This window comes from Anser brachyrhynchus (assembly GCF_964034855.1).
Source record: "Anser brachyrhynchus genome assembly, chromosome: 1".
Lineage (NCBI taxonomy): Eukaryota > Metazoa > Chordata > Aves > Anseriformes > Anatidae > Anser > Anser brachyrhynchus.
Window position 1 is genome coordinate 200,525,017 of NC_137694.1, and position 14,107 is coordinate 200,539,123.

General features: G+C 48.1%; 1 protein-coding gene across 2 annotated transcripts in view; it reads right to left on the reverse strand.

Moving 5' to 3' along the window:
* AMOTL1 (angiomotin like 1) overlaps nt 1-232 on the reverse strand; it is a 75,593-nt gene extending 75,361 nt beyond the window's left edge. The window contains exon 1 of one of the 2 annotated variants that reach the window (XM_080588703.1): nt 80-232. The gene's annotated coding sequence lies outside the window, so the exon portion shown is untranslated. The remainder of the gene's footprint in view (nt 1-79) is intronic. The other variant, XM_080588701.1, reaches the window with a different exon arrangement.
* Between the last annotated feature and the right edge of the window lie 13,875 nt (nt 233-14,107).

Here is a 14,107-nt window from a genome sequence, read left to right on the forward strand (position 1 = left end):
CAGATTTCACCTCCCAGCTCCAGTCTCAGTTTGTACACGATCTCTCAAGAAGCAGTAAAATACAAATGGTAAATCTTACCTCGCACAATGTCCGTGATTTCTCCAGCAACAAAAAGAGCCTGTGCCTCAGTGCTGCAAGACCAAGCTTTTTCTCAGGGCGGTGTTTGTCCTTTGTTAGGAAAGGGCTCCACAAAAACTATGCAGCCATTGCCTGGACTTGCTTTGGGTTGTGTGGGTAAGTCACGGGAATTCAGCTACTCTTGTGTGTTCAAAGAGCTTCAAAATACTCTAACCCACCTATCGGCATTATGGTTCCCGCAAATATGTGAAGTATGCGTTTGTCTTCCTGAGTCATATAATTATCTTGGAGAAAGTAAAGCCACGGAAGTGCAACGGAGGGGAAAAACACGGACTGGCCACTTGAATTCCTCGAAGGTCAGCAGTGACCCGGCAAGAAGATCACCTCCAAAAGGTGACAACGGCATGAAGGAGACTGCTAATTCCTATGTACCAAACATGAATCTAATGGAGATGTGGGGCTGTCTGCTTCCACTCCTGCCTTTCCCCATGCTAGAGGTGCCAAGGAGAATCGGCAGCACCTTCTCGAAAGCAGACAGAGTGCTAGGGGAGCTGGCGTGAAGCTTGGTGGATTGCACAGGTTACAGGATGGCCTCTGGCCAAGGGGAAATGTAGTGGGATGATTCCCGGGTGACTGACGGTGAATGGAGACTGAGTCATCAGTGATATGAATTGAAAAAATGATGTGAGGCATCGGTGTCTGGGCTAGTTCCATCTTGATAAGGGTGGTGGGTGGCTTCCTGCATTTTCTGTTGAGTCAAAAGCACCTGGGGAAAGGTGACAGCAGCAAAGGAATTTGTGCTATGATCAAATGCCACCTCAGGCAGTCCCAGAAGAGGAATAGATACCATGAGAGAACAAGGTAACACAAAGGTGAGCTTCCCAGAAAAGCCCCTTATGCCAAGCATGAGAAAATGGCGAGCAAAGAGTGAAGGGGTCCTTGATTACGCCATCTTTTTGCAGAGAAGAATACGGGCTTACCGTGGAGCACATAGCTCCAGCAGATGTTGACACATAGCAACACTGAAGCAGATTTGCAATTTTTCCCAGATGTCTAATAATGAAGACATCTCAGAAGTGAAGCTCCAGATCACTCCAGTTCACACAGGAAAACAGCCAGCTCTCTTGAGCAAGTCCACGTACCTGAGACAATTGTGAATAGATCTTAGTTTTTGGTCCATCTCCCAGAAGACCAAGCCCATCCATCATTTTCTTTGGCAGCTTATGGAGGTGATTTCAAAGTTATGAGCTCAACCACGAGACACTTCCAGCCACTAGGTTAAACAGAAAACCTCAGACCTGGGAAGCCAACAGCTCCCTCTCCCAGGGTTCTCCAAGCACCCATGTGGGGTGAGTGACATAGAAAAATGTGCTGCGCAGGCTTTGAGCCTTCGTGACTTGAGAAGAGCCCTGGTGCTGGGATATCCTAAGGATGTCCTCAGGTCCAGGCTCACCCATGCAGTGCTGAAGCTCCCCCACTGATCCCCAGGGTGCTGGTGACCCAGAACCTGCCCCAAGGATGGGGAAGCCCCAAAGTGTTGACTCTGTACTGGGAGAGACTGGGAGAAACATCACCGCTTGGGCACAAGTGAGCCATCAGAAGTTCAGTATTCACAGCACGAAGTTTTGGATTATGCTTGTTAAAAAAAGTATATAAATAAATAAATAAATAAAAGGAAAAAAGAATTGAAATCCTACATAGCAGACTTGTAATTACAGAGGCAGAGTGAGTCATTAGCTCTCCTGCAGGTTTACGGCGGGCTGCACCAATCTGCCCTGCAGGCAAACGAAGCAAGCACCTGCAGCCCAAATCCAACTCTTCCCGGTGGGAAGGGGCGAGGTTGTGAGGAGCCGTCCCTGCACGGCATTGTGCCTGCGGAGCTGGGATTGCCCACGAAGGAGTGGCTCTGCTCTCCTCCCAGCCCATGCTGGAGATGGGGTTCCTGCTGAGTGTCACCAGCCTTCATGCTCTTTCTCCAGCCTCTTCTCCTGAGCCTTGGGTGAGTTAATCCATTGGGCATCAACAATGTTGAGGTCCTAACCTCATGCCTCCAGCTGCCCTTGGTCTGGAAGTGTCCGCCGCACAGACAGAGGTGTGCGAGGTACCCTTTGTGTATTAATTAGGGAGGTCTCATTCTCAAGACTTCTTCCTCTTAATCACAAACTACTCTCTGGTGAAGCACAAGAGCAGAGTGAGGAAGCTTCTCTGCCCCAAAACCTAAAGTAAACCATTCAATATAACTGCAGTGTGTCTCAGGCGGGATGTCTGCTGTCAGATGGGAAATACTAGCGCTTTTTGTTTAAGCTGCATTATTTTTCAGAGAACTGAGTTAGAAATAAACCTGTAACAGTGCTGCCTCCAGAGGAAGCTTCTTTGGGGGATGTCACTGTGCTAAAAAAAAAATAATAATAATAAAAAAAAAATCCAGAGCTCTGCAGGGAAAAATAAAAAGGGAATCCAAACAGCATGACACTGAGTGGTTTCTCTGGGATCTGAAAGGAGCCAGAAATGGGTTATTAAAGCAGTGATGCTTTGGTGACTCTGGGAGGAACTGTGTCAAAAACAGACCCTCTGCTTGCTGGTCCATGTGAAGGATGCTTGTCCTTTCCACCATCATCTGGCTACATACACGGAGTGTGTGACCCTGCACCTGGTCTGGCTCCTAATCCATCCCCCTACATTCAAAGTTCACCCAGTACTATTGTTCCACATCCTGGCTCCCTCCGGCTCCTCCTGCACAGCTCTGACCTTCCCCAGTGCCACGTTTCACCATCCCAGGACAAGCCGGTGCTTGCAGCCGCCGTGCCTCTCCCCGGGGCCTCCCAGAGCCCCAGCTCCTCCTGCCAAACACACCCAGCACCGCGCCGCTCCCGAGGCTCGTCCGGATGGTGCTGGTGCTCGAGAGGTGCCGGTGCTGGGGGCTCGCCTCACCCTGGACAAGGTGCAAGCCCCTGCCTGGAGCAAATGTCTGACAGAGGCACAAGTGACTGCTGGTTGATGGTCTCGCACGGGTCATGCGTGGGTTTAGGTGTTTAAACCCACGGATATTCAAAGGGCAGACCAAGTGGGACCTTGTCACGGCAGTAAAAGGCAGGCTTGCTCATGTCCACCATGCAAAAGGGAGTGTGAAAGCCCCCGCTGTGGTGATGTGGAGAAACAAGATAAAGTTCCCTTCTTCTTTCTCTAAGAGAAATGCATGGAGAGCATGGTGCTGATGATCTCTGCCCCCTGGGAGGAGAGAAGGAAAAGCAGAAGCAGTCCATTGTGGCACAGCGACTTCATGTCTTGCTGTCAGGGCCAAACAAATGCAGCCACCAGCCACTCCTGGGGAGCAGCCCTCCTTTCAGCCAATACTTCACTCAGCCTGGCACCATCACCGACGTCCCAGCACAAGAGGACTTTCATGGTCCCACCTGAAGGCCCAGAAGAAGACCTCGAGCCATGCCTGGGGTCTTTGAGCAGCTGGGCTCAGGGAGCAGGGACCCTGTCAGAGGCTACACGAGGAGATCTGTGTGGGCATTGTGTGGGGAAAGGCTGTCACATTTGTCCTCCAACCCTTCCACAGGCATCGTGTACTCATGTGCACAAGGACATCGAGGCCCTGGAGCGTGTCCAGAGAAGGGCTACGAAGCTGGAGAAGGGCCTGGAGGACAAGTCCTGTGAGGAGTGGCTGAGGGAACTGGGGGTGTTTGGTCTGGAGAAGAGAAGGCTCAGGGGAGACCTCATTGCTCTCTACAACTACCTGAAAGGAAGCTGTGGGGAGCTGGGGGTCGGCCTCTTCTCACAGGTAACTCGTAGGACTAGAATGGGAATGGCCTCAAGTTGTGCCAGGGGAGGCTTAGGCTGGAAATGAGGAGACATTTCTTCTCAGAAAGAGCAGTCAGGCACTGGGACGGGTTGCACAGGGAGGTGGTGGGGTCACCGTCCCTGGGGGTGTTCAAGGAGAGGTTGGACGTGGTGCTGAGGGACATGGTTTAGTGGGTGACACTGGTGGTAGGGGGTTGGTTGGACCAGATGATCTTGGAGGTCTTTTCCGACCCTAATGATTCTGTGATTCTACAATAAAGGGCAAATGGTCTGGCTTGGCCAGAGGAGGAGGAGGGCACACCTGTGAGCCCCACCACTACTGACAACGGGCTGGCCATGTGTCTCAGATACGGCCTGGTGGGGTGAGTCCCTGTCACCAAGCCCAGCCCTCACTCTCTTCAGTTCTCAAGAAGTGGATGCCTTGGCTTTGGTCCACATCAGAACAAAACCAAATGCTGAAGTTTCTAAATACCTCATAAAAGAGAAATGCCATTTTCCAGCCAGCTCCACTTGCTGCTTAAGAAAAACAAAGCTATCTTCACCAGAAAAGTATCTGCATGGCACTGATATTTTTTCCAGCTAAAATGTGAAGCGTACCAGCTCCATTTCTCCTTTCACATTTTAAAGGGTTGACTGCCCTTTAGACTTGCACTTTGTGGCAATCCGGGGCTGTTGATTTGTGCATGTTATTTAAACCCTCAGCGAGGAACCAAAGTAACAATTATCCGTCCCATGGTCTGGTGATTCACAGGAGACCGACAAGCACAGCGATGCCGTGTAACCGCTATGAGCTATCGGTGAGGAATGACCATAAAGTCTGCTCAGGTTCATTATGGGAGGGCAGTGTCTAGCAGGACGTGTCCAGATGTATCCTTGAAACTGAGGAGCTGGGTGATTTAATCATTCCATGAGGTAATACACGGCTGATTATTACTTGTGTGCATTACAGAAAAAATTAACAGTAATCCAATGTTAGTGGGTAACAACTTCTCTAATGGAAATTGCTCCAGGTGTAGGGCAGAGATGGAGCAGCTCCCTGATATGGGACCTCCCCAGGTCAATGACTTGACCAGACCCCAGTTACAACAAAGTGAGTATACATGGGCTAGCTTTATCTTTTTACTGGATGATACACAGCAATTCACCTGCACTTCATAATAGCTAAAAAGACACCTGCTTTAACACTAGAAAGGCTGGAAAAAAAAAAAAAAAAAAAAAAAAAGCTAATAATCTAAACAATTTTCCTGTGGCTTTACCAGGCTGCTCCCTGTAACAGTCAGTCCTACCCACTTTGGTCGCTGTGATTCTCTAGTCTCTGGCTGGAGGCATCTTGGACATGGACTCTTTTCAGAGGTGGGGTTGGTTTTTGTTGTTGTTATTTTTATTTATTTATTTGCTACCACTCATAAATGAAGAACAAGTATTAAATCCTGTTAGAGATGTTAGATTTTGTCTGACTCCCTCTCCTGCAAAGGAAGAAACTGCTCTCAAGCCTTTTTCTGTTCTTGCTGTGACCCCCGCACTGGAAGCACATCTGAGCAAATTGGAGGCACCTTCTTCTGGGGCATGGAGCAATCTGATGGCTTTTCCCAGAAAGATGGCGCAACAGAGACTGCCTTTCCCTTTCTCTCCTTCCAGTAACCGCTTAACCCAACCTCCCCATCACTACAGCTGGAAGAAACCTGCCGGTGCTCCTTGGTTCCCCCACATCTCAGTCCTGTCTCTCCTCACCGAGCAGGCAGGGTCCCTGCACACCCACCTTCTGCTCCCTTCTGGGGACAGTGAACCCTACTGGATGTGCATCTCAGGTTATCCTAAAAGCCAGAGTTAGGTTTTTCTCTGGGATTTTTTCAAGAGGGACACACCATTACATACGTGCCCTGCATGAACTGAAAGAGACATCTACCTCTTTTCCCCCCATGAGCAAACTCTAACAGCCCACTCTTGACCGTCTGTGGCTTGGGCTGCATCACTGGGGTTTCCACTGTGTTTTTTCCAGACACACAGACCTCCTCACTTTTCCAAGGGGCCAGCAGCGGTCAGGACACATGGAGGCCCCAGGGCTGCTCCCTTTCCATGGAAGAGCCGTGTCCACCTGATGTATGCACACAAGCAGGTCAGCAGCAGCTCCTGCAGCACCCACTGCCCACAGCAGGCAGAAATGCCTTGATAAAGCATATTTTCCCCTGGAAAATATCGATTCATCCTTCTTTTTTTTCACCCTCTTTTTGGGAACATACCACTTTCAACAAAATCTCTGCCAGGAAAAGTTTCTCAGGCTGGAATTTTTAGTTGATGTGTGGAAAAGCCACCTGGGAGCTGCCAACAGCTAGCGGACCTCAGATGGCCTGTTTCAAATAAACATCCCCGATCCAAGCTTCCCACATCATTAACCCCTTGGTTATTATCTTGGGCTCCAACTCTTGTTCCAACAAAATCAATAAATCAAAAAACATAAAGATGAGGCTTGGTCCTCCTGCAAAGTAGGAAAAAAGAAAAGAAAAAAAAAAAAAAAAGACCGAAGAAACATTTCTCCCCAGCCACAGCTCAGGCTGTTTGCTTTCCAGGCAATGGTCTCCATGTCTTTCCTATGATATCTTTGTGTCCCAAGCTGAGATCCCACCTGTGATCCTGAGATCCCACTGTGGCTTCGCTCCGGGAGACATGAAGGGCTACAACTACAGCAGGAATTTAACAACCTGAAGCCAAACCAAAATGCAGAGGTGATGTTTGTCCTGTGCTACCTTGGCTCAAGCCTTCTGCCCACCCACATCCCGTCCTGCCTTCACACATCCCCATGCCTCGAGCAGTAAAATGCCACATATGGCTGTGACCAACATTGCCCTAATAGCACCAAACAACTCCATTCCCACAAATGACAAATCCCATCCAAACACCTTCAAGCCAAAAATCCTGTCCCTCTCAGCTTGTCATGGTCCCCACTTCCTCTGAACTGATGGGGAAAGCCCTTTATGCCAGGACCTGTCTTCTGTTAAACATCTGTCCAGCTGCAAGCACTGGGCTCCCTCAAAAGAGCAGGGAATGGAGAGGGTCACAGTGGGCAGACTGATGAGAAGAGACATCCCGCTATGGTTAGCAAAATCCCAAAACAGACCTTTTTTTCCTAGGAAAGCCTTTCTGGGTGAGATCTCGCACAGCAGCTCATGGAGTTTGGTGGGAGCCTGTCCTCCATGCCTCGACCATCCCATATGCTGCCTCTCGAGGGCAGGAAAGGAAGAAGGGAGCAGATGGGAAGCTGGCCAGGGTGGCTGCCACTCTTTCAAATACATTTTCTGTGAAATGAGCCATCCGTTTCCCTTGTTCTCCTTACAGACACCCAAAGTGGAATCAGTCATCTCCAGCCCCATCCAACGTTTTCTTCTGAACGGACCTTTTCTCTTCTTCCCTGTGTAGTTTTAATGACAACCCCCCCCCCCAAAAAAAAAAAATAAATAAAAAATGCAACATACATTTAAATCCAGACCGAAGTGGGTTTTCTTCCCCCTGCCAATTTGTCGGTTCGGAAGCCAAAGCAAACACAGCTGTCCTCACGCCTGCTCTCCGGGCACTGCTGGAGCAATAAATAACAATCCTGCTCCCAGCCTACCTCGAGAGGTCCCTCCTTGTCCCACCGGCCGCATCCAGCTCTCCTGCTGCCAGCTTGCCCCAGCTGCGGTGCTGCTCCCCCTGCACGAGCATGGCTCAGGGGGCTGTGCTATGGGAATGGGCACCAGGAGGCATGGCCTGGGTTGGGATTCAACCCTCTGTGTTCAGGGAGCTATTCCTGGCTCCCGCCGGGGTGTGTGGGAGCAGAGCTCGGTGCAGGGAGCTAACACGAGCCTTTGACATCAGCAGTTAAATTTAGGATTAACGCAGTCCTAAAATGGTCTAGAGGGAAGCTGGCAGGAGAGACGCAGCTCCCTGCCACTGCCTCCAACACAACACACGAGCCAAGCGTGCCTGTATCAGCCGCATCGCTATGCGGCTCACACCTTCAGGAGGAGCAGCTTCCAGTCCCTGGCCTCCCGAATCCATCTCATCCCCATCCTGTAGCTCTGGGCAGCCAGAGCAGGACCAGGAGCAGGTTCCTCCAGGCGGTCCCGGGACAAGCGTGCCTTCAAACTGCTGCAAAAGATGGGGCTGCAGATCCACAGAAGATGAGGAGGCACCCGTAGGAAACACTAAAAGCCATGAAAAGCCTTTTATTCTGAATTCCAAACATGTGTGCACTTCGTAGAGGCGGATGGAAGCCGTAGCTGTGTAAATGCAATTCAGGTTGTTCTGGCAATCTGAAGATGGCTTCTGCAGTGCATGGTCTCCTTTCTTGGACACTTATTTCTCCTTGATTCCTTGATGATTCCTGGAAATTCCTCTCTGTTCTTCATGTGAATAACAACCCAAGGCACCACTGAGACAATACCCTCGAGTTTTCACTTATCTTCATTATGCAGATAAAAGGTTCACTCTTTTGGCATGACCAGCAGCAGCAGCCCTCTGTTTCTGAGTGCACCTCCTTGCACGAGCAACAGCCGTATTTTGTTGCAGTCACGTGGCACCTGTATAATGAAGACCAGAGCATTCAGGGTGCGAGGAAAGAGCCCTCTGTTTGCAGTCCTGCAGGCACAGCTCTGCTGCCACCACGCAGCCAGCTGTGTGACCAAGAGTACCCTAACGTGGCAGTTGTAGAGCTCCTCGAGGTCTCAGTATAAAGAATTTTCCTTCACATCTTAATTTATTGGAAATGTTGAAGGTCTGCTGTTGGCATTTCCAAATTGCTCTGTCTCTGGGAAAATAGTCTCCGTAGCTTCAGCTGCTGAAGGTTTCCCATGCCCATGGGATGTGGAGGGCTCATGTTCAGGGTGTTCCTCCAAGAGCCGAGCCCAGACGGAGGGCACCAACCCACATGGGCTCCAGACAGCGCTGTGCAGGGAAATAGCAGGATCGCCATCTGCCAGGTCAAAGCATCATCTCAGCTTCCTTTCAGAGCATGCAGCGTCCTTTCTAACCTCCTTGGGGAAGGATGGAAGCTCAATACAAAAGCCTGAAGTGGTTCTCGTTGCAAAACTTGAGCACTTCTCACAGCAAAGCCCACATTTCGTTCTCTGGGTACAAACACCTGATCAGCTACTGGCACTTCCCTTCTGTTTCCAGTGTTGGTACCTGTGCACCTAGACAACTGCGTACTGATTTTATGACCACTTTTTGCTGTTCATCAGTCTCCAGGTTTTCACAGTCTGTGACCACCAAGGACCTTTGCTGCAATTTGGCTCTGCAGCTAATGACCGAGGTGCGGTGTTCTCAGATCAGTCGTTCTCCTGCCCTTTTTGTTCCTGCTTGATTAATGCCTCTCCTGCTCAGGGACACGTTTCAAGTGCCTTCATCTTCCCACCTCTGCTGCAATCACTGAAGGTCATCAATCATTTCCTCTGGCCCAATTACCTCCGCAGAAGAGGTGATTCACCTTTCATACTGAATTGTTTGAACATAACGAGCTCGCAGGTGATCAGAGCTGATCCAAGAACGTGTTGAGAAGAATAAGATCATGAAGATTATCTACATGAAAAGCCCTCACTCCATCATACTGGGAACAGAAGATGGCTGCAGCAGAGCTCCCAGGTCATCGCACTCCGTCGCTGCCTGCCACGGGGAATCACATCACGAGATGGTGCCAAGCTGACCAAGGCGTATCTCACAGCTAGTGTCAGCCTCTATCTCCATTTTTCCTATCAGAAAGATGCTCTGAAAGCTCACTCTTCTGATGGTCACAGGCTTTCTTCCAGTCTAAACACAGTCTTGGGCAGTTTACATTCATTTTTAGTTAAGCCTATGTTCTCTTTAATTTAAATAGCTTAATCCCATCTCTTTTCTAGCCCAGGAATCTATTTTTAAAGGAGCAGCCATAACCCATTTATACAGCACTAAGCAGTATTATACATTTCAGCTGCTGTATACTGGCCCCCTAAGGCTCTGACATGCAAAAATTCCTCTGCTTAATTTTATTTTAACATGTAGGACTATTAAAATTACTGGGACTATTCAGAAATAAATGAAGCATAACTTTGCAGGAAAATTTGCTGTGCAATTAGCTGCATCTATGCCTTGTCTGCCTCTAAAAGTCTGCACTGCTTTTCAAAAGGCTTATAATAGGTATTTTCTGTCAATAGAAACAAATCTCCTTTAATTTGCCTTCTTTCATTAGGAAATTAAAGAGCTCTACGAGAAATAAGTACAATTACTTTGGTTTAAAAACCATCACAAGCATTTCTAAAGCTGTAGAACTGCCACAATAGCTTCGTGTTAAGAGTAACACAAAATCCAGACCCAAACCCCGCACCCAGCTCCTCTCTCGGCTGAGCACCCCCTTGGCACGGGGTGGGCAGGTGAGGATGTGCCTCGCGGTGCCACCAGGCAGTCACAGCAGCCGTGTGGGCTCGGCTCGCAGCCCTGCGCACTTTAACAGCCCGTGTCTGTCTGTCTGTCCATCAGCACAGGCATCTGGATGGGCTCTGAGGGCGGCGAAGGTCGCGCAGCTTTAATAATGACAGTTCTTTATCGCTTGGTCTGCAGCTCCCTATTGCCTCTGGTTGCTGTATATGAATTTTGCATGCAGTTTAGTAATAAAAAGCAAAGAAAACCTCAGCCAAGTAAGCACCATGTTGTCCATAAAAGTAGAGCATACGCCATTTTTAACTACACAAGGGGTAGCATGCAGCTAACAAAAATGTATTTATTAAGTGATTCTGCAACCAACACCTCCCACCGTCTTCACCTGCACAGTACCTGGGCACACAGCTAAATTGCCTCATGCTAACAAACTTTCAATATATAAATACCCACTTTGGGTAAAACTGCTTTTTATTATTATTATTTTCTTACCAACACAAATTCCTTGAGAACACAAGCATGGACTCAGCCTGGAATAACTGGAAATATGAAATGCCCATGGCCCAGCACCACAGCTTCTCCTCCCACCAAGGTCTGTAGAGAAAATTCTTTTCTAAGCAACTGTCCTGAGAACTTTTGCTCTTTTAACCTGAATGTTGGGGCACAAAATGAGCCTCAGCAGCTTCCTCCATGTTGATCCATTTGACTTCTCCCTCCTTGTGCATACACGTGCATATATATATATATATATATATATATACAGGCTGGACAGACACCTTGCTTAGGTGTTGACCTTGCAAAGCTGCACCTCCACTCCTTGTGAACAGCCTGACTTAACAGCATTTGAAGCCCTATCCTCAGAGGCTATGCTGGGAGACACACTCCTTGTTTTGCGTGAGATCAGAGACTTCGTGGGTTTGTATTTGTTCAGCACATACATGATTTCCCTCTGGGCTAACCTCCAGTGTTCTTCTGCCCAGTGCTCTCAGCACTGCACCTGTAACCACCAAATCAGTCCTAGGGTCTCCATGTGCTACCAAACCCCTGTATTTCTAGTTCATAAAATATTTCCTGTATTCCCCAAATGCCCTTTTCTTATTTTTAAGCAATATGTGGTTTATGGACAGTTTTGGTTAACACTGGCTTGCCTCAGCTGAAGATGAGCATTTCCAGGGGATGATTCAGCCAACCAGCCTACCAACTCTCTTAAGATGGATGAATTGTCCTGCAAAAGTGCTTGTTCTTCCCCACTGATGACAAAGAAAGCCTAAGGCAACTACTTCAGACTTGGCTAGCCAATTTCTGAATGCCCTACAGATGAGGAGTGAATCCCACCCAAAATGGATCTACAATTGCAGACTACTTTCAAAATTCTCTCATCTAATGGATGGGGCTCGCTTCACATTATTTAAGCTGTAAAATTTATCCCAGGTGAACGGAGGTTCCTGCATTCAGGATGGGATGAATCACGCTGAATTGCTGTCTTGGGGTGGGCTGAATCACTCTCACAACTTGCCTTTCTCTTTCTTCACCAGCACCAGCAATGAGGTACCAACTCAGGTTAGCCACAGCTGGGAGAAGGCCACTCCACACCTTCATGGGATCCGTGATCCGTACGGTTAGAGCAATCAACATGCTGGGAACTCTACAAGCAGCTTTGTTTTGTATTTCTTGCATTTAAAAGCTAGGATCTCTTAAATTCATTCAGTTTCTTATAATTTAGGTAGATTTCCACCCTACGCCCAGTGCCGAATTTGCATAGCTACATTGGGCTGTCTGTGCTCCTCCTGTGACTGCTACGTAAAGCGTGCTGCTGAGCTATGAGGGCTTTCCCAGGAAAAGATGTTCTTCAGACTTCCTCAAAGCATCTTTTCCATTTTCTACTGGAGTTTTTGCTGCTGTCTGTTTTCTCTTTGGGTGTTTTCTCAGCCTGCACTGCTTGTGCAGCGTCTTCAGGCAGATCGCCACGTCCGTCAGCACGACAGGGATGCTCCACGCGGTGGCTGCATCTTCACAAGGCAGCAGCCACTCCAGAAACACTTCCCTACAGCCTAGTTGGATGGAAAAATGTCATTCTTTAGCCACCATTATATCAAAATACTGTGTTTCAGTTAAACTATCCACCAACCTTTAGAGGAGTAGGAGAATATGGCTGTTCTCTGGACTGCAATGAGTGACTGTGATAAACCTGACGTCACCTGCTGCTGATGGATAGGGTGGCAGACAACATTTCCTTCTGTAGCACAGCTTTTTTGCTCTCTTACACTCACACACACATGTATTTTGCCCTCCTTCCCCAATTATTTTCATGGCATTACAGTGTAAATCCCTTCACCACGATTTTGGTTTCAGATCAGAGATGCTTCACAGTTCTCAGCTTCAGTGCTGACTTTTTCTCTGCAGCTGCAGGGATTGTACTGCTTTTTCCTGCCTTTCTTTTGGAGCTTCATTAAGGGATGCTTCAAATGCAGGACCTGCAGCCACCCACGGCTGCTGCCTGGGACCTGCACGCTGATGTCCCTCAGCCCACGTGAACCAAAACCCCTCAGGTTTGCAAAGCTCAAGTATTTGACCCACTCAAATCCAAATGAACTGAAAATCTGCATGGACCCTCAAATTACACGGCAGGCTCTCTTGTCAGAAGCATGCCTGCCCGGGGTTGTTCCAGCTTAATTAAACCAGTGCAATGTTGCAAGTTTAGGCAGGTATCTTTCAGTTTTAAATCAGAACCTTTGATAGGTGGAACCATACTGGATTTAACAGTCAAAACCAGACCACTCCTAAAATTTAGAGTAAATACCACTGGGCTCACACAGTTCTGGCTTGCTCCGGTAGGTACGAGGCAGGTGCTGCTCCTCAAACATCAGTGTAGTCGCTCTTCTGAACCTGGTGGGGAAGGCACAAGGACGTGCAAGCACACGGCTTCTCATCTGGTTGAAGTCATGATTGCCAAAGCAAAATAGTTTTGTGTTTTGACTTCCCAGAACTCATAAAAACAAAGTGGGCAGCTGAGATCAGCATGATGGCTTAGACAGGCAAGTGGTTCAGGCATGCACGTTAAGATAATTTTGTATTTTTTGTGATATTTGTTGCTTTCTGGAGAATCTCAGAAAAAAAAATGAAGAAATTAACCTGAATTCCTCTATCCTGCTGCTTTAAAGAGAGGGGAAAAATTCCTGCTGACCAGAAATGGGCATGAAGGAAACATTTCTATATTAAATGTCTAGAAGCTTGCTGCTTTTGGAACTAGAAAACATTTTACCTTAAGCACTCGTACGTGCAAAAAAACCCCAAGCAGAAAGCCAACATGGCATGCTCTAATACAAAATGAAACATGACCTTTTAAGAAACCTTAAGCTTCTGGAAGAGTAAATGTTAACTCTCTATATAATTCAAAGTATGTTGGCTAAATTACATGCTGGATTCAAAGCTGTCCTGTGTAAAACTACCCTCAAATTCAGTTTTTGGCTTTATTTATTCCGTGCGGTTAAAAAAAAAAAAGGTCTTTGAAGATTTTCTGTTATTAAGCAATTTGCTGCATGGGCAAACCTGCTGTCGACAGCAGAGCTGCTGAAGAGCCTGTGTGGAGAAAGATGCAAATACAGCTTTCATAGCCACATTGCCCAGGGCAGGACCTGGGTACCGGGCTGATGCTTGACCCAGGTTTGTGATGGAGCTGCCAGGGCAGAGTGCAGAGCCACGGGCTCAGGCTGCAGCTAAAATAAACACAAGGTAAGATATTGATGGTGACGTTCATCCCCGGGCGCTTACCACCTCTGCTGAGCTAGCTGTTTGCTGTAAAAGTAGGTTCTCTGAACAAAAATGTGAAGTTACTTA